Source organism: Gorilla gorilla, chromosome 2 (genome assembly GCF_029281585.2).
Source record: "Gorilla gorilla gorilla isolate KB3781 chromosome 2, NHGRI_mGorGor1-v2.1_pri, whole genome shotgun sequence".
Classification (NCBI taxonomy): Eukaryota; Metazoa; Chordata; class Mammalia; order Primates; family Hominidae; genus Gorilla; species Gorilla gorilla.
This window is the reverse complement of record NC_086017.1, coordinates 162,387,477-162,413,170: the sequence shown is the minus strand read 5'-3', so window position 1 is coordinate 162,413,170 and position 25,694 is coordinate 162,387,477. Positions and strand designations below refer to the sequence as shown.

The following is a 25,694-nucleotide window of genomic DNA, read 5'->3' as shown; positions in this document are numbered from 1 at the left end:
TGAAGAATAAATGGTACAGAAAAAGAAACTACATAAATATGTTTTCCAGGCGAGGTCACTTCAAAATCATTCCAAATGGTTCTAGAAAACTTAACAGCTCAAAAATGTCTAAAATCTCTCATAAGCATTTCTTTTTAAAACTACACCATTTCTTGTATCTCAGAAGCAGCTGTATCGTGCTGCTTTTCTGTTGTTTTCAAATCTATGTGCTTCTAATAATACAGGGTTAAGTATCCTAACTCCTGGCAAACCATACATACTTCATATGTGGACTTGATAAGTGATATTTGATTTGGCAAATGGCAAGAGATTATTTAGCAAATTCAAACATTATTTTCCCCATGACCCATTTAAAAAAAAACAACAACAAAAAAAAACCTCTGTCATTTCCCACCAAGAAAAAAAAAAACAGACTGGATTAATAACCAGTCAGCTGAACTAACAAAATATTAACAAAATGCTCTGCTTGTATGAGTTTTTGTTCTCCTTACCTAAGAAAAATAAATGTTTCCTGCCTTTACTATTATTTAGCATCTCTTAGATCTTAAAATACGAGAAACTCATCTTTAGTGTAATAAGCTTTTGTCTTTCCTGTAGGACAGCAGTCTGTTGTGATTTCTGGCAATGGAGAGGTACTTTAGGACCACATGTTTTGCCTACATTAGGAAAAAAATAGCAAAACCCTAATTTCTGTGGTTGACAAGAGGGAAGAAAGATGGAGCCATCCTCATTCACACTCCCTGTGGAGACAGGGTGGGACTGGCAATGGGGGCCAAGGGAAAGACCACCAGCTCTGGTTGATCCTGGATGTGTCTCCATCCCTTCCTTACTGAGACCACAGAGTAAAGCACAGATGAGAATATCTCCTATTACCTTAGGCATGTTGAGGCAAAAATGTAAAGCTCCGAGAAGCACTCCATCATGTGTGCCCCATCCTTAATAGTTTGAGTTTACCAGGGTACTGCATATGAGATCTTATTTCCTCTTGTATTATATTTATAATTTGAAAATACTTTCCATGAGTTATGTATTGCTATGTATCTAAAAGAGCCTTCCTATAACCACAGTGGCTGGGTCAAAGACCTACTCAAATTTGGCTCTTTCCACAACAATTAACATTCATTAAAAACACAAAGCATAGCACTGTATTTCTATCTAGCATATGTTGAACAATGCAGTTTTGAAAGCATTGTAAAGGAACAATTAGCCTGTCATAGTAAAAAGAGACCCTACCATTTACTGACCTTAGAGCTAGGCATTATAGTAAGAAAATACACCTTACGTGATTTAAACTTTCCAACAACTTTAATAGTGCAGGTAGTACTAGACTCTTTTTGCAGATGGGGAAACAGATTGAGAGAGATTACATAACCAGCCTGAGGTCTCCTGGTTTATACGAGGCAGTGCTGCTGGCTTTTATATCCAAATTTAACTCCATATGCCACGTTATGTAGCATTAACTGCAAAGAATCACAATTAATCTAATCCTGACTTTGTCTCTATGCTGGAGTAAACAAGTTCGCTGTATTTTTTCTTCATTTGTTCTGGATAAAACACTAGCTTAAGATGGCCAAAGGTTTCATCTCAGGGGCCAGTTTTGACAAGACTTTCTAAGCTCCACTATAGAAGGGAAACTGCAGGAAAAATCGCGTGTGTTCAGTTAGAGATGTCTGAAAAGGCCCATAGCAGCACAGACCCTCCTCCCCAGCCATGGCAGAACCACAGTTGGTGGGCATTTATACCCAAACCGCCTGCCCGCACCCCCAGCCCCCTCCCCCTGGCCTTTTCTGCTGAGCAATTTAACTGCCGTGGACTTTCTGTCTACTCTACTGGATGCTCATTATCTAGAAACTCCCTCCCCCAACTTTTGAACTATGGCAAAAGCTAAGGTAGATATTTAAGTCACACTGCATGTCACACATGAAGGGTACCCATTAGTATATCCCAAAACAGCATTTTTACAACAAATGGAAGTCACTGTATCCCTCTCACATCCCCTGTTATATGGCTGATAGTTCTATCCTCAGATTGCTCCTTCTTACATGAAATTGGTCTCCCAACAGCTTCATCAATTCCATAAGCCAATCCTCAGCCTGCCTATTTGTGACTCGAAAGTTCCTATCTTTTAAGCGCTTCTCTACATTTTTAAATGAATACAAGCAAAGGCCTCACTTATTATGAGTATAATACTATATTTATATTGTTAAGTATAATATAAAGTTTCTGGGAAAACTACAAAAAAAAGAGCAGCAAGGCAAAGTATCAGAATCTGACTTAGACTTTTGGTAGCAGACAAGTCTCAACTATTCCGACAAGAATGAAAAACACAGTTTTGGAAGTGTGTATATATATCATGTATGTGACATTTATAAGACAGCAATAATTGCAACCTGCCAAAAGCAAAATGCCTAAAACTGGTAAGCTAGAAGGTCTCTCCGGTGAAATGTAACACAAAGTTATTAATAACAAGCACATTTGTCAACACAAATCTCCTCTGCCTGTTGAGTTGTAACGCTAAGAAGCATCTATGCTGCAAAAGTTTTATCATATGCATAAACATGCACTTGGACTTCACATTTCTCTCTAAATGCAGCTGTTCACAAAAGTACTTTTAAGCTTACACATACACGTATAGCTAAGAACTAGATTAAATAAGGTTTGGTTCAAATTATAATATTGAAATAATAAGAGCTAACATTTATATAGCATGTTTACATATCTCAACTAATTATAAATGGGAAAATGGGCAGGCAGAACCCAGAGGGAAGCCTACCCTCATTAGACCAAGACAGCAAGGTTTCCCCTGGTCACTAGATGAAATTAGGGAGTTGCAATCCTTCAAACGTAAATGTTAAGCCTCTGCTATAAATAATACTCATATAGCTCTAGTTATGTGAATGAAAGATGCTGATTTATCCAAAAATTGTGGACATAATTATCTGGTAAAGGGAAACGTGCACAGTGAGCTAAATCCTCATCTTCCACACAAGGAAGTCAACAGACACTATCAAAAGCCAAGAACCTCCAGTTACATAAGAAATACAGGCACTAATACCTAAAAATAGCTAAAAGGAAAAAGAGGTGGCTGAAAGGAAATAGCTAAAAGGAAAAAGAGTTGGCTACCAGGGCATAAGAAAAGGGTATGGACTTCTATTTTTTTCATTATATGTTTTTTTAAATTGTTTCTTAAAATACACAAATGCATAACTTTGATAAATCTTAAAAGTTTAAATTAACAAAAAAAAAACAAGGAAAAATCAAAACAAAAAGAAGGTATATCAAACGTATCCATTCCTTGGACTAGAAGAAGAAGAAAAAAAAAAGTAGTGGAGGTCCTCACTGATTAAATTAAATGACCTTCTTGGATATGAAAGACCTTTTTCAGTGGAGCTAAGTCTTAGGAGTCAGGTGTCCATGGATTGCTCTCAGCAAAAGGACAATGTTTCAAGCCCAGAAAGTAATCCTGGACCGCCTGGCAATATGGATGAGAGAGGCTGCAAAAAAGTCACCTGCCCCACCCCATTCCCCAGACAAGCCAAATGACTCCATGAATGAGACTGGGGCAACATCAGCAAAATACCCACCCACCCCCTCACAAAAAAAGAAAAAATCAGAAGACACAGCCATCACCATCTGTGATACAGTACAAAGCCTGAGGGGTGGTCTAAGTAGAATTAAATTAAGCACTACAGGAATTCAGAGAGAGGAAAACCATTCATTCTCAGTAAGAACACAAAGGAAAGCTCCACTAAAGTTGAAATTTAAGAGGGCCCATGCCAGGCTTAGGAAACGGCCCAACAAAGGCCAGAGGAGGGAGAACGGAAGGTGTGTTTGGAAATGAACATGATCTAAGCCATATTAAAATGTGTATCTTATGCTGCTGTTGCTCCACTCTAAACTGGAGTGAGGGGTAAGAGCGGAAGGCCCCTGGGACAGTCAATGGTTTCCGGCACAGTGCAAAACTTGAGTGCAGTATACGTGCCTCTCAATTAACTCATTTATAGGAATATACTCTCCATATTTGTTGGCTTTTCTCGGAACAGGCTCTTAAATCTCAGACACTGACATTTATATCACTATACAGGGTGCCTGTCATGACCCCAGATCTCCAGAAGTCCTTAGCTGCATGCTAGTGGATTCTGTTAATACATTTTCCTTACAATTTCCCAAGAGTGTTGAACTCAAAAGACAGGGACTTTAGTTTAAGGCAACATAATTTCTCCCTTTAGCTCACGACATGTAATATTTATTTTAAGGGCAAGTTCCCTTAAAATAAATATTCTCCTAAATGTATACACATTCCCTATGTCATTTTAATGCAGTACATGCTCCTTTTAACACTACAGTCATTGCTTTAAATCAATAAAATTGGACCAGGTTTGATCCACACAACCCCAAATACCAGTTTTGGTTAAAATACACACATTTTACTCAAGGTTTTCTAGATAAGTTCTAGCAGTTAGTAGATTACATATGAACAAACCTACTCCTGCATAGCAAACTGAATATGTACAAAAGACAGTCTATTTGTATGCATCATAAGCCTTCAAAAATAAAAATGAACATATTAACTTTTACTTTTTTACTTTCACTCTGGCCTTTATGAACATATTTAGAAGTATCATTTAAGAAACACAAGTATAAGTAAAACTTGAAAGAGAAAATTAAGGAAGCAACACATCTTTACTTTTATATTCCTTTAATTAAATGAATAAAAATATCAGGTGCCAAAGATGCAAAATTAAGACACTGCCCTGGCTCTCAACAACTCACACAATCTAGCTGGGAGAAACAACTGGCAGACAATTAAAAATCAGTATTTATGCCAGAAGTTGCAATTATTTTCTATGAAAAATCAGACCTTAGCGATGACCTTGAGCAATAGGATATGAATAACTCCCATGAGCTTAGAGTTCCAATAATGGAACACAAGGTATAAACAAGTTAAGCACTACTCCTGGTTGTACCTCCCACAGTATTTAATACAGAAGGTTACTAATAAATTATTAGTTGGTTGACTGGATAAACAGACAGATAGAAAGATGAATGAATGGAGATATTAATAGTACTTTTTGGTAACACAGGAAGGTGAGTTTATCCTGCATAGGGAGGGAGGGGATGGGTGGTCCAGGAATAACCTCCCATAGGAAAGGGTGGGCCAACTGCATCTGAAAGTAGTATGTTTCCACAGGGATAAACACACAGGTTAAATAGAACTCAAACAAATTTATTACACAGTTATGTAATAATTTCAAGGTATGTTAAAAGAATCAAGATCTGTGACTTCAAAGCTATTTTTACTTAGGATGAGGGTAAACATTTAATTTTTAAGGTGATTCCATGTACATAAATATCAGATATAAACAGATCAGGTGGCATGTGGATATAATAAAGACTGAGAAGCAAGTACACAAATAGCTGAAATTTTTTTAAATGCAATTCAAATTCAGAATAAGCCAGGTGAAAGAAGAGAAATTATTCCAGAGAGCTGTTCTAGGCAGAGGAAAGATCTTAAGCCCAAGCAATGGGGCAAGAACCACAGATATTCACAGAGAGTTCAAACAATTGAGTGTTGCTGTGATACACAGACCAAGGCAAATAGTGGCGGAAGAAGAGGTGTCAAATCACAGAGCACTCTACTGAATTAAACACCATGAACTTATGTTTTAAGTATTAGAGACCCACAAAAGGGACACGGTGCTGCTTGTATTTTAGAGGGATTCCTCTCACGGGTGAGTGGAGGACACACCCTGTGGGTGGGAGGCAGATTGAAGGCAGGGAACACAGACAAAAAATGACCTGAGGTTTGGTGGGAATAACAGTCAAGAAATATTTAAGCATAAAAAAAAAAAATCACCAGGCTTTGGAGACTGTGGCTAGGAATGGATGAGACAGAGTGTTTAATCGTTGACAGCTTGGGTAATGGGTAGATGGTATTATCACAAATTGAGAGAGACACATGGAGTAGGAAGAACCCAAGAAGCATCTGGGTAGAAAGGTGCAAGGAACAACAGTGTACAGAGGTGCAAGGTGGTGAGAGATGCTGGCAGAGATGTCACAAGTGCTAACAGGGCAGGGCAAGGGCAGAGAAAGGCAAAAGCATGGGGCTCAGGATGGAATCCATAAAACATCAACACTTGAGGGCAAGCCCTTAATCATGGAGGGAACAGTGTCAGAAAGGTACAAGGTACAAGGTACAAGGGTAGTACAGAGAGAATCATCATCAAAAGCTGCCTTAATGCCTCATACCCATTAAGATGGCTACTACTAGAAAGAAAGAACAAACACAACACACAAATGGAAAACAAGTGTTAGCAAGGATGTGGGGAAAGTGACACCTTTGTGCACTGTTGGTGGGAACGTAAAATGGTTCATTCAGCCTCTATGGAAAACAGCAATTCCTTTAGAAAATTAACATAGGATTACCACATGATCCAGCAATTTTGCTTCTGGGCACATAACCAAAAGAACTGAAAGTAGGGTCTTAAGCAGATATTTGTATACCCACTTTCATAGCAGCATTGTTCACAACAGCCAAAAGGTGGACGCTACCCAAGGACTATGGACAGATGAATAAACAAAATGTGGTATATACATAGAGCGGAATATTATTCAGTCTTAAAAAGAAATGAATTGTCACATGCTACAAAATGCATGAACCTTAAAGACATTATGCTAAGTGAATTAAGCCAGTCACAAAAGGACAAATACTGTATGATTCCACTTCTTTGAGATAGCTAGAGTAGTCAACTTCGCAGAGAAGAACAGTAGTTACCAGGGACTAGGGGCAAGGGAAAATGGAGAATTATTATTTAATGGGTACAGAATTTTAGTTTTGCAAGATGAAAACAGTTCTAGAGATGCATGGTGATGATGGTTACACAACAATGTGAATGTAATTAACGTCACTGAACACTTAAAAATAGTTAAGGTAGCAAATGTTATGTGTATTTCACCACAATCCCAAAAAAGCTACCTCAAAGACAAAAAAAAATCTTTCAAAATGTCAATTGGATTGAGAAATGTGCAATGAGGAGGTCTTTGGCAGTTCTAGATAAGTGCTGAGGACAGAAGGCAGAGTGGACTAGATTACAGAGTGAATGGGAAAGTGGAGACAGCAAATGCAGACCATTTCCAACAAGTTTGGATAAGGAGATAAAGGTACCGATTGGATGATTGCTAATAAAGAGGATTCACATTTAAGGAAGAGCTTTGAGGGTTTTCGCTTTATTTTATTTGATAATGATAACAGGCATGATTGATCATGAGCATGCCTCTCTAGGACAGAAGGAAAGAAACTGGTAAAATGGGAAAAGTTGATGCTATAGGCCCTAAACTGGATGAATTCAAGTAGACGGAGTATAGGAGACTCAGGCCTTTCCTCCTGAAAGATGTATTATGACTGTATTAATCCAGAGCATAATTTCAGAAATCCCCAGGAAGAACTTGTTAAAGAAGGAAATATCCAGGCACTGGGGTCAAGTAACAACCCAGGACAGAAACAGAATGTTGTGAAACCAGATTTAAGACAAGGAGTAATGATTGGAGACCCAGAAGCCCCAATTCAAGGCTGGAAATGTGTCAGGATAACAGATGGAGTAGAAGAGGTACTGGCATGCATCAAGTCCATCCCTAGACCAGGATAAGTCTAGAGGAGCAAATCCCCCAAGTCCCAGAGGAGATAGCATAGTCTTGGGGTCCTTTCAATATCTCTTCTCATTTGACAGTTATCTTGCCCTGCACCAATCAAGACCCTCAAGTTAACACCTACTTAAACAGCTTTCCTGCCTCCTCCCCTGGTACTGAAAGAAGGAAACGTGCAGATGTTTTACTCTCAAATATTTTTTGGTTTTCCAACTAATTTCAAGGAATTAGTTTGAAACCATGTGAATTACAACTTAAAAATACTTCCCAATAAATACAGAAGCTATTATTACAACAGCTTCACAGGAAAAGGTCATAAACAAGCATGGGAAAGATCTATCTTCCTGCTGGCTGGAGCTCTCACTTGCTCTGTCTCCCTTTTCACAGCCGGTTTCATACTATTTACTATTTGGTCAGGCCGTGCTAATCTGTAACCCTAAGCAAATCCAAATCAGGTCCAACTTATACAAGCATATATTAGAGCTGGGCTCCAAAGAATACTGGACATCTGTAGTACCTGACATTCAAGCATTTGGCGAGATGTCAATATTTCAGAGAGCACTTTAAACGTTTTGATTTGAAAGCTAATGCAGTATTTCCCACTGGTCAACACGAGCAGTCCAGCAGAGAGCAAAATCTATTTCCCTCAACATCAAATGCTACACTCAGTTGCTGATCCTATCTTGCCTACAGAGAACCTAAAAGACTGGAAAAATTGGTAAGTAAGAAAATTCCATCTAATGTAGAGTACAGTTAAATAATATTTGTGATTCCAATGTAAAATGGCTTTGTGTGGTGCTGACATCCTAAATTTTTTTTAATGGATGGAGTCACAGAGTTATAGGCTACGCATGACTTTTCCAAATTCAAGTAATAAACCAAGTCTAGTTAAATTTTCCTTGTAAATATCCTTTTTTAATTTGATAAGGCATGATTTCTTTTCATGGGGCTTGTACATTAGGCATTAGGAAATTCCTATTTTAAAAATACTTATTATCCAGACAGTCAAATGGGTATGTGGGTAGTGAGAAAATTAGTATTTGGTATGATAAAGTGGACCAGTACAGCTGGGTTATGATATATATAATCTCAGGGCAAAGACAGTCCAATAAAGAACGAATATACTGAAGAAAGAAAACAAAAACCAGACAGTTTGGTTTAAAAGCACAAAATGCTAAAACTCTACAAATACTGAAACCAAAGGTGAAATACTTCATGCAAGGCAGCTGTGATGTCTTCTCTAAAATATTAAATGCATGGGTCACTGGTATGGATTTAATGGTGAGTCACAATTTATTTTCAAAGGAAAGAAATAGGAATTAAATAGGTCTCATAGTTGCTGTTTTATTTTTTATTAGTGTCTTAGGTTTTAATTTTCCTTTCCTTGGTTCTTCTGATTCCTTCCTCTGAGCGTTAAACATTTAAATAACAAACATTCATAGCATTTTTTGTTTTAATTTGTGGATGGCAAGGACAAGGAATATTATTGTGTTGTTTTTCTATAAATTATGTAGTAATTTCCAAAAATCTAGACTAATAGATAATTTAGAAACTTAATATACATGCTTAGAATCTACTCCAGATTATTTCTCAGGCAAAAAAAAAAAAAAAGGAGAAAGAAAGTAAACAAAAGAAAATCTTTTTAAAAGGAGCCCTGTCTTCTGAATACATTATAAGAACACTGCAACTAAGGCAAGGCAGAGCTTTTTTAGAAACTGTGACTCTTGTCAACAAATGACTCTCTAAATGGAGAAAATGCAACTTCTTAAGTCCTAATTCATTTTTTTTTCTTTTTTTATTTTATTATACATTAAGTTTTAGGGTCCATGTGCACATTGTGCAGGTTAGTTACATATGTATACATGTGCCATGCTGGTGCACTGCACCCACTAACTCGTCATCTAGCATTAGGTATATCTCCCAGTGCTATCCCTCCCCCCTCCCCCAACCCCACAACAGTCCCCGGAGTGTGATATTCCCCTTCCTGTGTCCAACTGATCTCATTGTTCAATTCCCACCTATGAGTGAGAATATGCGGTGTTTGGTTTTTTGTTCTTGAGATAGTTTACTGAGAATGATGATTTCCAATTTCATCCATGTCCCTACAAAGGACATGAACTCATCATTTTTTATGGCTGCATAGTATTCCACGGTGTATATGTGCCACATTTTCCTAATCCAGTCTATCATTGTTGGACATTCGGCTTGGTTCCAAGTCTTTGCTATTGTGAATAATGCCGCAATAAACATACGTGTGCATGTGTCTTTATAGCAGCATGATTTATAGTCCTTTGGGTATATACCCAGTAATGGGATGGCTGGGTCAAATGGTATTTCCAGTTCTAGATCCCTGAGGAATCGCCACACTGACTTCCACAATTGTTGAACTAGTTTACAGTCCCACCAACAGTGTAAAAGTGTTCCTATTTCTCCACATCCTCTACAGCACCTGTTGTTTCCTGACTTTTTAATGACTGCCATTCTAACTGGTGTGAGATGGTATCTCATTGTGGTTTTGATTTGCATTTCTCTGATGGTCAGTGATGGTGAGGATTTTTTCATGTGTTTTTTGGCTGCAAAAATGTCTTCTTTTGAGAAGTGTCTGTTCACGTCCTTTGCCCACTTTTTGATGGGGTTGTTTGTTTTTTTCTTGTAAATTTGTTTGAGTTCATTGTAGATTCTGGACATTAGCCCTTTGTCAGATGAGTAGGTTGTGAAAATTTTCTCCAATTTTGTAGGTTGCCTGTTCACTCTGATGGTAGTTTCTTTTGCTGTGCAGAAGCTCTTTAGTTTAATTAGATCCCATTTGTCAATTTTGGCTTTTGTTGCCATTGCTTTTGGTGTTTTTGACATGAAGTCCTTCCCATGCCTATATCTTGAATGGTAATGCCTAGGTTTTCTTCTAGGGTTTTTATGGTTTTAGGTCTAATGTTTAAGTCTTTAATCCATCTTGAATTGATTTTTGTATAAGGTGTAAGAAAGGGATCCAGTTTCAGCTTTCTACATATGGCTAGCCAGTTTTCCCAGCACCATTTATTAAATAGGGAATCCTTTCCCCATTGCTTGTTTTTCTCAGGTTTGTCAAAGATCAAATGGTTGCAGATATGCGGCTTTATTTCTGAGGGCTCTGTTCTGTTCCATTGATCTATATCTCTGTTTTGGTACCAGTACCATGCTGTTTTGGTTACTGTAGCCTTGTAGTATAGTTTGAAGTCAGGTAGTGTGATGCCTCCAGCTTTGTTCTTTTGGCTTAGGATTGACTTGGCGATGCAGGCTCTTTTTTGGTTCCATATGAACTTTAAAGTAGTTTTTTCCAATTCTGTGAAGAAAGGCATTGGTAGCTTTATGGGGATGGCATTGAATCTATGAATTACCTTGGGCAGTATGGCCATTTTCACGATATTGATTCTTCCTACCCATGAGCATGGAATGTTCTTCCATTTGTTTGTATCCTCTTTTATTTCCTTGAGCAGTGGTTTGTAGTTCTCCTTGAAGAGGTCCTTCACATCCCTTGTAAGTTGGATTCCTAGGTATTTTATTCTCTTTGAAGCAATTGTGAATGGGAGTTCACTCATGATTTGGCTCTCTGTTTGTCTGTTGTTGGTGTATAAGAATGCTTGTGATTTTTGTACATTGATTTTGTATCCTGAGACTTTGCTGAAGTTGCTTATCAGCTTAAGGAGATTTTGGGCTGAGACAATGGGGTTTTCTAGATATACAATCATGTCGTCTGCAAACAGGGACAATTTGACTTCCTCTTTTCCTAATTGAATACCCTTTATTTCCTTCTCCTGCCTAATTGCCCAGGCCAGAACTTCCAACACTATGTTGAATAGGAGTGGTGAGAGAGGGCATCCCTGTCTTGTGCCAGTTTTCAAAGGGAATGCTTCCAGTTTTTGCCCATTCAGTATGATATTGGCTGTGGGTTTGTCATAGATAGCTCTTATTATTTTGAAATACATCCCATCAATACCTAATTTATTGAGAGTTTTTAGCATGAAGCGTTGTTGAATTTTGTCAAAGGCTTTTTCTGCATCTATTGAGATAATCATGTGGTTTTTATCTTTGGCTCTGTTTATATGCTGGATTACATTTATTGATTTGCGTATATTGAACCAGCCTTGCATCCCAGGGATGAAGCCCACTTGATCATGGTGGATAAGCTTTTTGATGTGCTGCTGGATTCAGTTTGCCAGTATTTTATCGAGGATTTTTGCATCAATGTTCATGAAGGATATTGGTCTAAAATTCTCTTTTTTTGTTGTGTCTCTGCCCGGCTTTGGTATCAGAATGATGCTGGCCTCATAAAATGAGTTAGGGAGGATTCCCTTTTTTTCTATTGATTGGAGTAGTTTCAGAAGGAATGGTACGAGTTCCTCCTTATACCTCTGGCAGAATTCGGCTGTGAATCCATCTGGTCCTGGACTCTTTTTGGTTGGTAAGCTATTGATTATTGCCACAATTTCAGATCCTGTTGTTGGTCTATTCAGAGATTCAACTTCTTCCTGGTTTAGTCTTGGGAGAGTGTATGTGTCTAGGAATTTATCCATTTCTTCTAGATTTTCTAGTTTATTTGCATAGAGGTGTTTGTAGTATTCTCTGATGGTAGTTTGTATTTCTGTGGGATCGGTGGTGATATCCCCTTTATCATTTTTTATTGTGTCTATTTGATTCTTCTCTCTTTTTTTCTTTATTAGTCTTGCTAGCGGTCTATCAATTTTGTTGATCCTTTCAAAAATCCAACTCCTGGATTCATTAATTTTTTGAAGGGTTTTTTGTGTCTCTATTTCCTTCAGTTCTGCTCTGATTTTAGTTATTTCTTGCCTTCTGCTAGCTTTTGAATGTGTTTGTTCTTGCTTTTCTAGTTCTTTTAATTGTGATGTTAGGGTGTCAATTTTGGATCTTTCCTGCTTTCTCTTGTGGGCATTTAGTGCTATAAACTTCCCTCTACACACTGCTTTGAATGTGTCCCAGAGATTCTGGTATGTTGTGTCTTTGTTCTCGTTGGTTTCAAAGAACATCTTTATTTCTGCCTTCATTTCATTATGTACCCAGTAGTCATTCAGGAGCAGGTTGTTCAGTTTCCATGCAGTTGAGCGGTTTTGAGTGAGATTCTTAATCCTGAGTTCTAGTTTGATTGCACTGTGGTCTGAGAGATAGTTTGTTATAATTTCTGTTCTTTTACATTTGCTGAGGAGAGCTTTACTTCCAAGTATGTGGTCAATTTTGGAATAGGTGTGGTGTGGTGCTGAAAAAAATGTATATTCTGTTGATTTGGGGTGGAGAGTTCTGTAGATGTCTATTAGGTCTGCTTGGTGCAGAGCTGAGTTCAATTCCTGGGTATCCTTGTTGACTTTCTGTCTCGTTGATCTGTCTAATGTTGACAGTGGGGTGTTAAAGTCTCCCATTATTAATGTGTGGGAGTCTAAGTCTCTTTGTAGGTCACTCAGCACTTGCTTCATGAATCTTGGTGCTCCTGTATTGGGTGCATATATATTTAGGATAGTTAGCTCTTCTTGTTGAATTGATCCCTTTACCATTATGTAATGGCCTTCTTTGTCTCTTTTGATCTTTGTTGGTTTAAAGTCTGTTTTATCAGAGACTAGGATTGCAACACCTGCCTTTTTTTGTTTTCCATTTGCTTGGTAGATCTTCCTCCATCCTTTTATTTTGAGCCTATGTGTGTCCCTGCACGTGAGATGGGTTTCCTGAATACAGCACACTGATGGGTCTTGACTCTTTATCCAATTTGCGAGTCTGTGTCTTTTAATTGGAGCATTTAGTCCATTTACATTTAAAGTTAATATTGTTATATGTGAATTTGATCCTGTCATTATGATGTTAGCTGGTGATTTTGCTCGTTAGTTGATGCAGTTTCTTCCTAGTCTCGATGGTCTTTATATTTTGGCATGATTTTGCAGCGGCTGGTACTGGTTGTTCCTTTCCATGTTTAGCACTTCCTTCAGGAGCTCATTTAGGGCAGGCCTGGTGGTGACAAAATCTCTCAGCATTTGCTTGTCTGTAAAGTATTTTATTTCTCCTTTGCTTATGAAGCTTAGTTTGGCTGGATATGAAATTCTGGGTTGAAAATTCTTTTCTTTAAGAATGTTGAATATTGGCCCCCACTCTCTTCTGGCTTGTAGGGTTTCTGCCGAGAGATCCGCTGTTAGTCTGATGGGCTTCCCTTTGAGGGTAACCCGACCTTTCTCTCTGGCTGCCCTTAACATTTTTTCCTTCATTTCAACTTTGGTGAATCTGACAATTATGTGTCTTGGAGTTGCTCTTCTCGAGGAGTATCTTTGTGGCGTTCTCTGTATTTCCTGAATCTGAACGTCGGCCTGCCTTGCTAGATTGGGGAAGTTCTCCTGGATAATATCCTGCAGAGTGTTTTCCAACTTGGTTCCATTCTCCCCATCACTTTCAGGTACACCAATCAGACGTAGATTTGGTCTTTTCACATAGTCCCATATTTCTTGGAGGCTTTGCTCATTTCTTTTTATTCCTTTTTCTCTAAACTTCCCTTCTCGCTTCATTTCATTCATTTCATCTTCCATCGCCGATACCCTTTCTTCCAGTTGATCGCGTCGGCTCCTGAGGCTTCTGCATTCTTCACGTAGTTCTCGAGCCTTGGTTTTCAGCTCCATCAGCTCCTTTAAGCACTTCTCTGTATTGGTTATTCTAGTTATACATTCTTCTAAATTTTTTTCAAAGTTTTCAACTTCTTTGCCTTTGGTTTGAATGTCCTCCCATAGCTCAGAGTAATCTGATCATCTGAAGCCTTCTTCTCTCAGCTCGTCAAAGTCATTCTCCATCCAGCCTTGTTCCGTTGCTGGTGAGGAACTGCGTTCCTTTGGAGGAGGAGAGGCGCTCTGCTTTCTAGAGTTTCCAGTTTTTCTGTTCTGTTTTTTCCCCATCTTTGTGGTTTTATCTACTTTTGGTCTTTGATGATGGTGATGTACAGATGGGTTTTTGGTGTGGATGTCCTTTCTGTTTGTTAGTTTTCCTTCTAACAGACAGGACCCTCAGCTGCAGGTCTGTTGGAATACCCTGCCGTGTGAGGTGTCAGTGTGCCCCTGCTGGGGGGTGCCTCCCAGTTAGGCTGCTCGGGGGTCGGGGGTCAGGGGTCAGGGACCCACTTGAGGAGGCAGTCTGCCCGTTCTCAGATCTCCAGCTGCATGCTGGGAGAACCGCTGCTCTCTTCAAAGCTGTCAGACAGGGACATTTAAGTCTGCAGAGGTTACTGCTGTCTTTTTGTTTGTCTGTGCCCTGCCCCCAGAGGTGGAGCCTACAGAGGCAGGCAGGCCTCCTTGAGCTGTGGTGGGCTCCACCCAGTTCGAGCTTCCTGGCTGCTTTGCTTACCTAAGCAAGCCTGGGCAATGGCGGGCGCCCCTCCCCCAGCCTCGCTGCCGCCTTGCAGTTTGATCTCAGACTGCTGTGCTAGCAATCAGCGAGACTCCGTGGGCATAGGACCCTCCAAGCCAGGTGCGGGATATAATCTTGTGGTGCGCCATTTTTTAAGCCCCTCGGAAAAGCGCAGTATTCGGGTGGGAGTGACCCGATTTTCCAGGTGCTGTCAGTCACCCCTTTCTTTGACTCGGAAAGGGAACTCCCTGACCCCTTGCGCTTCCCAAGTGAGGCAATGCCTCGCCCTGCTTCGGCTCGCGCACGGTGCGCGCACCCACTGACCCGCGCCCACTGTCTGGCACTCCCTAGTGAGATGAACCTGGTACCTCAGATGGAAATGCAGAAATCACCGTCTTCTGTGTCGCTCACGCTGGGAGCTGTAGACCGGAGCTGTTCCTATTCGGCCATCTTGGCTCCTCCCCTAATTCATTTTTATACCTCCCAACTTTCTTGCCAGTATTCCACAAAGAAAGCATTCACAAGAGAAAAATGAAAAAAATTTATGTATGTGTGTATGTGTATATATGTGTGTATATACACATATAAAATATCCTACTGTGTGTGTATATACACACACACATATATATAACCCACTGTGAAAGTGTGTGTGCATGTGTATCCCAGTTAACATAATTAAAGTGACTAGACTAGCATTTGCAACTCTCCACATCAGTCCATCAGTCCCATCCATTATAGGGGAAGATGCTTCACTGCCTTTAGTGTTTCTTCAACACAAAACATTTAACAAGTCGCTAGGGATCAACACATGGAATTCAAGATAGCCTGAGGAGAAAAAAATCCAGAGTAAAAGTTTGTTTTGAAAACTACAATAAAATCTAGGCTTACTTGCCTTTTGCCATACTCTTTGATATTGATACAAATACATATGTTTTAACATTTGTAATTTTACTAATAACCTTTGGTATTGCCATTTTTGAAGGTAAAAAAATAGTAAAATATCAACAATTTGTTCACTCAACCAACTAAAGAGATATAGTCTCAAAAGGCAATCCCAGATGCCAAAGGGCAAGGAGAAAACCACTAATGATATTTTACATAATTTTTATTTGATAGCGAGATCTAAGACTTCTAACTAACACTTCCAAGTACAAGTACTAAACTCCCATGAGTATAGTCCCCCGTTTTTAAAGCCTTTACACAGACACTCTCATCTCACTGGATGTTTTTGGCAACCAGGAGACACTGGAAAAGGTCTTCTATTCTTGCCCCTGTTTCACCAATTAGCAAATGGGGTTCTAGAGAGGTTCAGCGATTCAGGCAAGATGACACAGCTAATCAAGACCAAGCATGGTACTTAAAGAATAAAGTCATCTGGCTTCAAATCCACTACCCTTTCACCTATCACTCGTTGTTCTCTGACCTAAGGAAATGACCAGGTCCAATAAAAACCATGATTAATATATAAATACAAGTTAGATGCAAGAGTGCACAAAACTGGTCAGTCCCTTGACTGGATATTTACATAACAGCAGCAATAATCACACTGTATAAAATAGTCAATATTATTGGGACTCAGATTTTCATAGAAGCAATCTTGCATGGTGGATAAAGGAGATGCTTACAGATAAACAACTAGATTTGAATCTGCCATGATCTTGAGCTACACCTTTTGTTTTGTTTTTTAGCTCTTTCACCTCTGTGACCCTCTTCTGTCCCACTTCCTATTAAATAAATTTTAAAACAGATAAAGCCAAACAGCTGCTGAGAAACTAAACAAGACATGCTAGTACCTGGCACGCAGCAGCTATTCAATTAAAATGGAGTTTCCTTCCCATCCCTGCTAATCACTTATTAGGATAGAAGTGTAAAATCCCATTGGAAACTGCTTGAGCTGTAATCTGAGAGTCAGAGGGCCAAAAAAGAAATCACAGAAATAAAGGGTAAGGAGTACCTCTCCCAATTTACCTGCCATCATTCCCACAAAAAACTGGGCGTCATGTCAGTACACAGGTAGTGAACATCTATTGACACAGGCCCATTGACTACCTACTACCTTAAGTAATCTACACTCTAAAAAACGGGGCCACTCCTTCCTGGCCAGAACAATGGTCCTGACAGTTATGGAGCCTGGAATTACAGGTCAGGGGCTGTGAGACCCACAGGTGGCGGCCATATACAAAAAAAAAAAAAAAAAAAAGGTGGGAGAAAGACATGAGGATTACTACCTGTTTGATTCACACATCTCGTGGGTAGATAAACAACCTTAAAAATGCTCAAGAAAACAAAGTGAAAGATATGTGTTCTGTACAAGTTACAAAAATGAACTTGGGAAGTTTCGTATATTTTTAAATTTAATTACTCTTCATAAAATGTGGTGTCCTTTTTTGATATTTATAGACAGTCCAGTATAATACATATATTTAATAGCTTAAGAGCTGGAGTGCTAAAACAAGCAAACTAACAACCATAACAAAATCTCTTATTAGAAAATATAGATAAATATATTTTAGCCAAGAATTCTCAAATTTTTGGTCTCAGGATCCCTTTTACTCTTAAAAAATTACTGAGGACCTCAAAGAGCTTTTGTGTATACCTATCCATACTTATTATTTTAGAAATTAAAATCGTGACAGTTATAAAACTTTTAAATAGCAGGTTAACACAAGTAACATTTTTATAAAAAATATTTTCAAAAAAATTTATGTCAACAAGTCATGTTATTCTACATTTTTGCAAATCTCTTTAACACCTGGCCTAGAGAAGACAGTTGGATTCTCATACCCACTTCCATGTCCAATCTCTTGCAAAATGTTTAGGTTAAAAGTATGTTGAAGAAAATCCAATCCCATACAGATAAATAATGGCCTTCTGGATTTTCTTCTTTGACAGCACAAAACTCAACAGGTGGTTTTTTAAAGCATGATTGCAATATTGGATCTAAAACCATGTCAATGAATATTTTATACTTTGTAACACTGAAATCTTTTGGTCTTGACCTTTAAGTCTATGTGTTTTACTTATGCCCAGTTTTATAACATCATACATTGGTCATGTAGATAAAATACATTCATGCAGAAATTTGTAAATATAAACACTTTTCATTCTACAGTACCAAAAAAATCATACTAATTAATACTGCCCCTCCTCACAGTGCCAATACCGGAAAGCTACGAAACTCACAACAGCAGACAGAAGCTTTCCAAAATTCTGCTTTCAGTTTGAAAGCTTGAATTTTATCATTGTCAAAAATTGTCTCTCAGTTCATTCAGTTTTGAGAAAAATGTTTGCCAAACACCCAAGTACAATTATTAGTTTGTCATTGGATCAAGTAAAAATGGTGTTCCATGAAAAATGCATCTAATTCAGCTTATAACTCAATTATACAAGTGTTCATTCCTCTAGACAATCATAAGTAGCAAATGTACTTTATACATAATTAATATTTTGGCACACAAAATATTAAAAAGATATTTTTATGGTTGAGATTTAATAAAAACAACTAGTATTGCTTTATTAAGCAATTGGTAAAACTGATTTTTCTTTTCTTGTTTAAGATTGTATGTCAGTAAGGTATAAAATGCAATGAACAGTTGAGTGCACTGCCTTGATTTGTGCTAAGACACCTGAACATTTTACACATCATGGCTTTTGCACCATCAGTGCAAATTTCAGCACGATGAAAAGAGCAACATCTTAGTACTCTTATAAAGATGGATTTGATTTCATAGTGTCTCTGAAAGGGTGTCAGGAACCCCTGTGGTTCTGCAGACCACATTTTAAAAACCACTGTTCTAGGCTGGGCGCGGTGGCTCACGCCTGTAATCCCAGCACTTTCGGAGGCTGAGGCGGGTGGATCACCTGACCTCAGGATCACTCCTGAGGTCAGGAGTTCGAGACCAGCCTGTCCAACAAGGTGAAACCCCGTCTCTACTAAAAATGCAAAAATTAGCCGGCCAAGGTGGCAGGTGCCTGTAGTCCCAGCTACTTGGGAGGCTGGGACAGGAGAATTGCTTGAACCTGGGAGGCGGAGGATGCAGTGAGCCAAGATAGTGCCACTGCACTCCAGCCTGGGCGACAGAGCGAGACTCCATCTCAAGAAAAAAAAAAAAAAGAAAAAGAAAAAATGTGCACTGTTCTAAACTTTAGGACAGAAAAGTTTTAAGATACAAAAAGCACTAGTTAGAAAAGAGAAAAACGATAATTTGATCCTTAAAATTGGTAAATTTTGCTTCTTGAAATATAACTTTAAAAGTGAAAACAGTAAGTCACAATCTAGAAAGCCTATTTATATTGGAGACACCAAACAAAATATCAACAATATTCAAAGAAGTCTACAAATCAATAACAGCATAAACAACCCAACAGAAAAATAAGCAAAAAATGTGACTAGACATTTCATAGAAATACCAGTGATCATATGAAGAGATGCCCATATCATTTGAGATCACTGTACAAATGAAGACTACAATATAATAACATTTCATAAGAAAAAAATTTTTAATCTGAAAAGATAAAACGTCAGAGAGGACTGATACCCACAGGATCACTACACATCACTGGTAGGAATATAAACTAGTGTAACTTCTTTGGAAAACAGTTTGGCAGCTGGGCGCAGTGGCTCACACCTGTAATCCCAGCACTTTGGGAGGCCGAGGCGGGCAGATCACCTGAGGTCAGGAGTTCGAGACCAGCCTGGCCAACATGGTGAAACCCCATCTCCACTAAAAATACAAAAAATTAGCCAGGCATGGTGGCGGGCACCTGTAGTCCCAGCTACTTGGGAGGCGGAGGCAGGAGAATCGCTTGAACCCAGGAGGTGGAGGTTGCAGTGAGCCAAGATCGTGCCACCGCACTCCAGCTTGGGCGACAAGAGTAAGACTCTGTCTCAAAAAAAAAAAAGGAAAAAAAAAAAAAGCCAGGCGTAGTGGCTCACGCCTGTAATCCCAGCACTTTGGGAGGCTGAGGTGGGTGGATCACAAGGTCAGGTGTTCAAGACCAGCCTGGCCAACACGGTGAAACCCCGTCTCTACTAAAAATACAAAAAATTAGCTGGGCGTGGTGGCATGCACCTGTAGTCCCAGCTACTATGGAGGCTGAGGCAGAATCGCTTGAACCTGGGAAACGGAGGTTGCAGTTAGCCAAGACTGGTATGCCAGCCTGGGCAACAGAGCGAGATTCCGTCTCCAAAAAAAAAAAAAAAGTTTGGCATCACTTCCTGAAGTTTAACATTCATGCTGTCCTTGACTCAGCAATTTAATTCCTAGGTTTATATCCACGAGAAATTTTCAAATGTCCATCAATAGGCAACAAAGATATGCATCTCGGCATGACTCACAATGGCAAAAACCTGGAAATACCCCAAATACAAGAAACTGAATTAACTATGATATGGTCACACAGCAGAATGCTATACAGTGACCAAAACAAAATTAATTATAGCAATACTTAATAACATGGATGTGTACAATATATATGAAATCAAATTTTATATATTTATGTCAGTAAAATATATAGAAAAATCATGAAGAGATTACATACAGTTTAAAATCATAACTTCATTCACACACATTTTTAGGAATACATATAGATGTTACAAAAATATGTAAAACAGGAAAAGTGAAAGATTGAAGAACACATGACTCAGGTAATGTGGAATAAAAGTATCCAGAGAGATGGCACGGGGGTGGGAGGACGGACCATTTAGACAAGAGCAGCTGCTTACTGTCAAGGTCTTGGCTTTCATTTTGGTTACTGAGTCTGAAGGAGATTATTAATATCGTTAAGAATAACAAAATAAATCTGTAAAAAGTCATCCTTGCTTGAATGCTGCATAACAAGAATGCTTCCTGAATCAAGAATTATGATTATTCTAATTCTGTGATCCAGAGATTTAAAAGGATATCTATATATGTTAATCTACTATGCACATTGAAGTGGCAATTCAAAATATAAAAGTACATTTTAAAACTCTAGAAGTGCTGAACAAACTCATCATTTGACAGTTAAGGAAATCCTTAATTTGACCAAAGTTGTATAAGTAAGTTCATTCTGAAATTCCATAAATATTCATTGAGCTTCTAACTGTAGAGCAAGCTCTATTCTGGGACCTCCTAATTTTGCCGTTAACAAGAGAAATAAATTCTGGTCTGGCAAAGCTTACCTTTAAGAAGGGCTGTATGTAAGAATAGGGGGAGAGGAGAATAAGTTAAAAAATATTAGATTGGTGCAAAAGTAATTGCAGTTTTTGCCATTGAAAGTCATCACAAAAACCACAATTACTTTTGCACCAACCTAATATTTTAAACAACAAAGGGAGACAAGAGAAAACAAACGTGGTAAGAGGCTAGAGAATGCCACATAGGGGGAATGGCTATGTTAGATGCCATGAACAGGAAAGGCCTTGCTGAGAAGGTGACATTTTAACAGAGACCAGCATGTGGCAGCCACACAAAGGTACCAGAGACTGACAATCACAGGCAGAAGCCAGCTCCAAGGACCTCTGCCCAAGTGAGTTGCTTTTACTTATTTATTTATTTATTTATTTATTTATTTATTTGAGATGGAGTCTAGCTCTGTTACCAGGCTGGAGTGCAGTGGTGCGACCTCAGCTCACTGCGACCTCTGCCTCCCGGGTTCAAGGAATTCTCCTGCCTCAGCCTCCCGAGTAACTGGGATTACAGGCACGCCCAGCTAATTTTTGTATTTTTAGTAGAGATGGGGTTTCACCATGTTAGCCATGATGGTCTCGATCTCCTGACCTCGTGATCTGCCCACCTCAGCCTCCCAAAGTGTTGAGATTACAAGCATGAGCCACCATGCCAGGCCATGAGTTGCTTTTAGATCTTTTCAGAATCAAACTTCAACCCCACTATAGGGAATATTCAAATTCGCCTGAACATTCCTGCTACTCTTATGCAGAGCTTGACAAAACTCAGCTGGTCATGCTTGCAGGGCCCTGCCCCCATCAGTTTACAAAGGTCCAGAAATCTTTCACAATTTAATGAGACTGAGGAAAACATGCACCTGCTCAGAGTTCTGCCAGGCATTAGATGACCAAAAAGCTCAAGTGGGTAGGTTAAGCTTTTACTTTTTATTTTGAATTTTTGTTCCACTGGACCAAAATACCTAAGTAGCTTAATAATCTACATCTACAAGGAATATTGGTTTGCCTGCCAAAGGCACTAAGTGTCTGCTACCCTGCTTTCTTCACAACCTCCACCGCATACAAAAAAACACGCCTGAGCTTTTTCTACAAGTTAACCACGTCCATGACATGGTTAGAAATAGAAGAGATAGAAGAAAGTTCGCTGGAATGTTTGCTGCTTCAGGCTGGACAGATTCTTATTATAGGTAAAAGAGTCACACAGCTGAGGATAGGCTTCTGCTACCCACCAGGAGAGTGATGGTGACCCCTGACTATGGAACTTGACAGCAGGGTTAATGATAGTCCACATTATATGGGCATCACTTATGCCAGGCTTCTCCCAGCCATTTACTAGAAGAGAGGCATGCAACCAAGTTAAGAACATACAGGTTGGATATTACAGTAACTGAGGCTTCGAAGGGTTGGGTCCTAGTTGTAGGGGCTCTGATTACCATATCTGGGAACTTACTCAACCCATTAAGCTCCCTTCATCTTTCTTCCTGTGTAAAATAAGGATATTTTTGGTCATTCATCAGAAAGTTTATACAGCACCTACTATGAACCATTTGCTGGGTTAACTGAAAATACAAAGCTCTCTCCCAACACAGTAAAACAGACAAGCTAGTAAAAACAAATACTTTCAGTAGGATGCAATATTCTCTACTGATTAAGGCTGTAAACTGGCAATGACCTCGATTCAAATCTCAGCTCTACAACATACTATTTGCAATACCTAGACAGACAATTTATTCAAGCTCTCTAGGCTTTGTTATCCTCCAGTATAAAACAGGATTACTCCTATCTTGTCAGGACCACTTGAAACTTTGAAAGTTACTAACTGTAGTTAATTCAGTTTCACTGCTGCATAAAATTTCACTAGGCAAATAATGGGTTTTTTACCCATTCTCCTGTCAATAATCATCTGGGTTATTTCCATATTTTTGCTATTACAAACAGTGCTTCTATGAGTGTTCTTGGACATGCTTCCTGGCATGCATCTGCAGGAGTTTTCTAGGGCATACGCCTAAAAGTTAAAATGCTCAGCTACAGAGTGAGTGAATGTTCATCTTCACCAAATATTTCCAATTCCCTTTCCAAAGTGATAGACTTTTTAAGTTTCTCTACTCAGCATTATGTTTTTAAAGTCCTAAAAGATTACATATAGCGTGAACAATTTTTACAAAGGAATGTATGTACATATGGACTAAAATCATTAGTTTTAAAAGGGAGGAAATAAAAAACACACAACTCAGGACAGAGTTACCACAAGGCGGAGAAAGGCGGATGGCAGAGGACGAACAGGAACGATCCAAGAATGCCTGTGGGACTCTCGCTCTCAAGTCGGTGCTGTGTTTTTGTTTTTTTGAGACGGAGTTTCGCTCTTGTTGCCCAGGTTGGAGTGCAACGGCACGATCTCGGCTCACCACAACCTCCGCCTCCCGGGTTCAAGTGATTCTCCTGCCTCAGCCTCCTGAGTAGCTAGGATTACAGACACCTGCCACCACGCCCAGCTAATTTTGTATTTTTAGTAGAGACAGGGTTTCTCCATGTTGGTCAGGCTGGTCTCAAACTCCCCACCTCAGGTGACCCGCCAGTCTCGGCCTCCCAAAGTGTTGGGATTACAGGCGGGAGCCATCACGCCCGGCCCAGTGCTATGTTCTTTTTGTTGTGCTTTAACTTATACTACATGTAGTCTTTTCAAAGTATCAAACGTTCCATTGAAAAGAAAGACTATATTTAAAAGCAATTAACACTGTCTGTGTTTGGTAAAACACAAAACTCAAAATGAATGGTAGCTATTGCTACAGAATGTGACGAGAATAAGAGATGACAAGACAGCGTAGCTCAAGGTGAGGCATGACTAAACTCAGAGGGCATGAGAGTGCTACCCTGTGGAGGTGAGGCAGCCGGGCTCGTCAACATCCAGAGCTGCAAATGACCCAGATCTGCAGAAACTAGAGATGTTCAGGGGAGGAGGGGAAAGAAATGGGGCTGCTCAGATGCCAGAACAGCAGGCTCTGAGCTCCAAGAGGGCAGGGACAATGTTGGTGTTTTTTATTGCTTTATCACCAATAGCACATACACTGTCTGGTAATAGGTGTTAGAAGAATATTTGAAAGGTGAAAAGAAAATTTTGTTTTATAGATGATGGTTTTAAACAATATTAAAAAAAATTTAGTTTCAAGGGTACATGTGAAGGTTATATAGGTAAACTCTTGCCACAGGGATTTGTTGGAGATTTTTTTGTCAGGTACTAAGTCTAGTACCCAATAGTTATCTTTCTGCTCCTCTCCCTCCTCCCACCCTCCACCCTCAAGTAAGCCTCAGCGTCTACTGTTCCCTTTGTGTCCATGAGTTCTCATGATTTAGCTCCCACTTATAAGTGAGAACAGGTGGTATTTGGTTTTCTGTTCCTTTGTTAGTTTACTAAGGATAATGGTTTCCAGCTCCATCCATATTCCCACAAGACATGATCTCATTCTTTTTTATGGCTGCATAGTATTTCATGGCGTATATGTGCCACATTTTCTTTATCCAATCTGTCACTGATGGACATTTAAGTTGATTCCATGTCTTTGCTATTGTGAAATAGTGCTGAAATGAACATTCATGTGCATGTGTCTTAATGGTAGGATGATTTCTATTCCTCTGGGTTTATACCCAGTAATGGGATGGCTGGGTCAAATGGTAGTTCTGTTTTCACAGCAATCAGAATGGCTATCGTTAAAAAGTCAAAAAATAACAGATGCTGGCAAGGTTGCAGAGAAAAGAGAACACTTCTACACACTGGTGGGAGTGTAAATGAGTTCAACCATTGTGGAAAGCAACACTGTGATTGCTCAAAGAGCTACAAACAATGTTTTAAATAAAGACTACTTAGGCATAGAGGAATATATAGAAAGAGAAAAGAAAATGGCCAAGAACAGAACAAGAAACATCAATTTTAAGGATGGGCAGAGGAGACCACACAGGAAAGTAAGAAGGAAAGGTAAGAAAAATAGCAGAGACACCCAGGAGACTGTTATTAGGCATTTGTTACCTGTCAGGCACTGAGCACAGGGCCCTTCCCTCAAAACCAATACACACACACACGTGTGTGTGTGTATACATGTATATATGCATATAGGCATGCATAGATCAGCAAAAAAAAGTCCATGAATACACAAGTTTATACACACATACAAACGTAACACTTTGTTTTCTTGTACTGAAGTACTTTGAAAATAAGTTGCAGGTAATCATGACCCTTCCCTTCTAAATACTTCAATATGCATCTCTAAATACTCTCTCGCTTAACCACACCATCAATATTTCTGGGAAGATTATTACTCAGTAATATCACCTAATCCAGAATCTGTATTCAGAGTTATACAACTGTCTCAAAACAATTTGTATGGCTATTCCCTCCAGTCAACAATCACCACTCATTAATGGTGTTATTTCTCTTTGGCCTGTTTTAATCTACGACTGTCCCCTTCCAGCCCATCATGTTTGTTTCTCGTGGCACTGATTTTTTTAAAGAGTCCAGGCTGGTTGCTTT

General features: G+C 39.2%; 2 protein-coding genes across 9 annotated transcripts in view; one reads left to right on the top strand and one right to left on the bottom strand.

Annotated features, from left to right (window-relative positions):
• The window catches only part of MED12L (mediator complex subunit 12L), a 348,784-nt gene that overhangs the window by 176,113 nt on the left and 146,977 nt on the right, over positions 1–25,694 (bottom strand). The gene's annotated exons all lie outside the window — the stretch shown is intronic.
• The window catches only part of P2RY14 (purinergic receptor P2Y14), a 67,006-nt gene that overhangs the window by 21,893 nt on the left and 19,419 nt on the right, over positions 1–25,694 (top strand). Inside the window, exon 1 of one of the 2 annotated variants that reach the window (XM_019023185.4) lies at positions 8,092–8,362. The exons of the other annotated variant lie outside the window; for it this stretch is intronic. The gene's annotated coding sequence lies outside the window, so the exon portion shown is untranslated. Of the gene's footprint in view, positions 1–8,091; positions 8,363–25,694 lie in introns of those variants that run through there. 2 annotated transcript variants of the gene reach the window in all.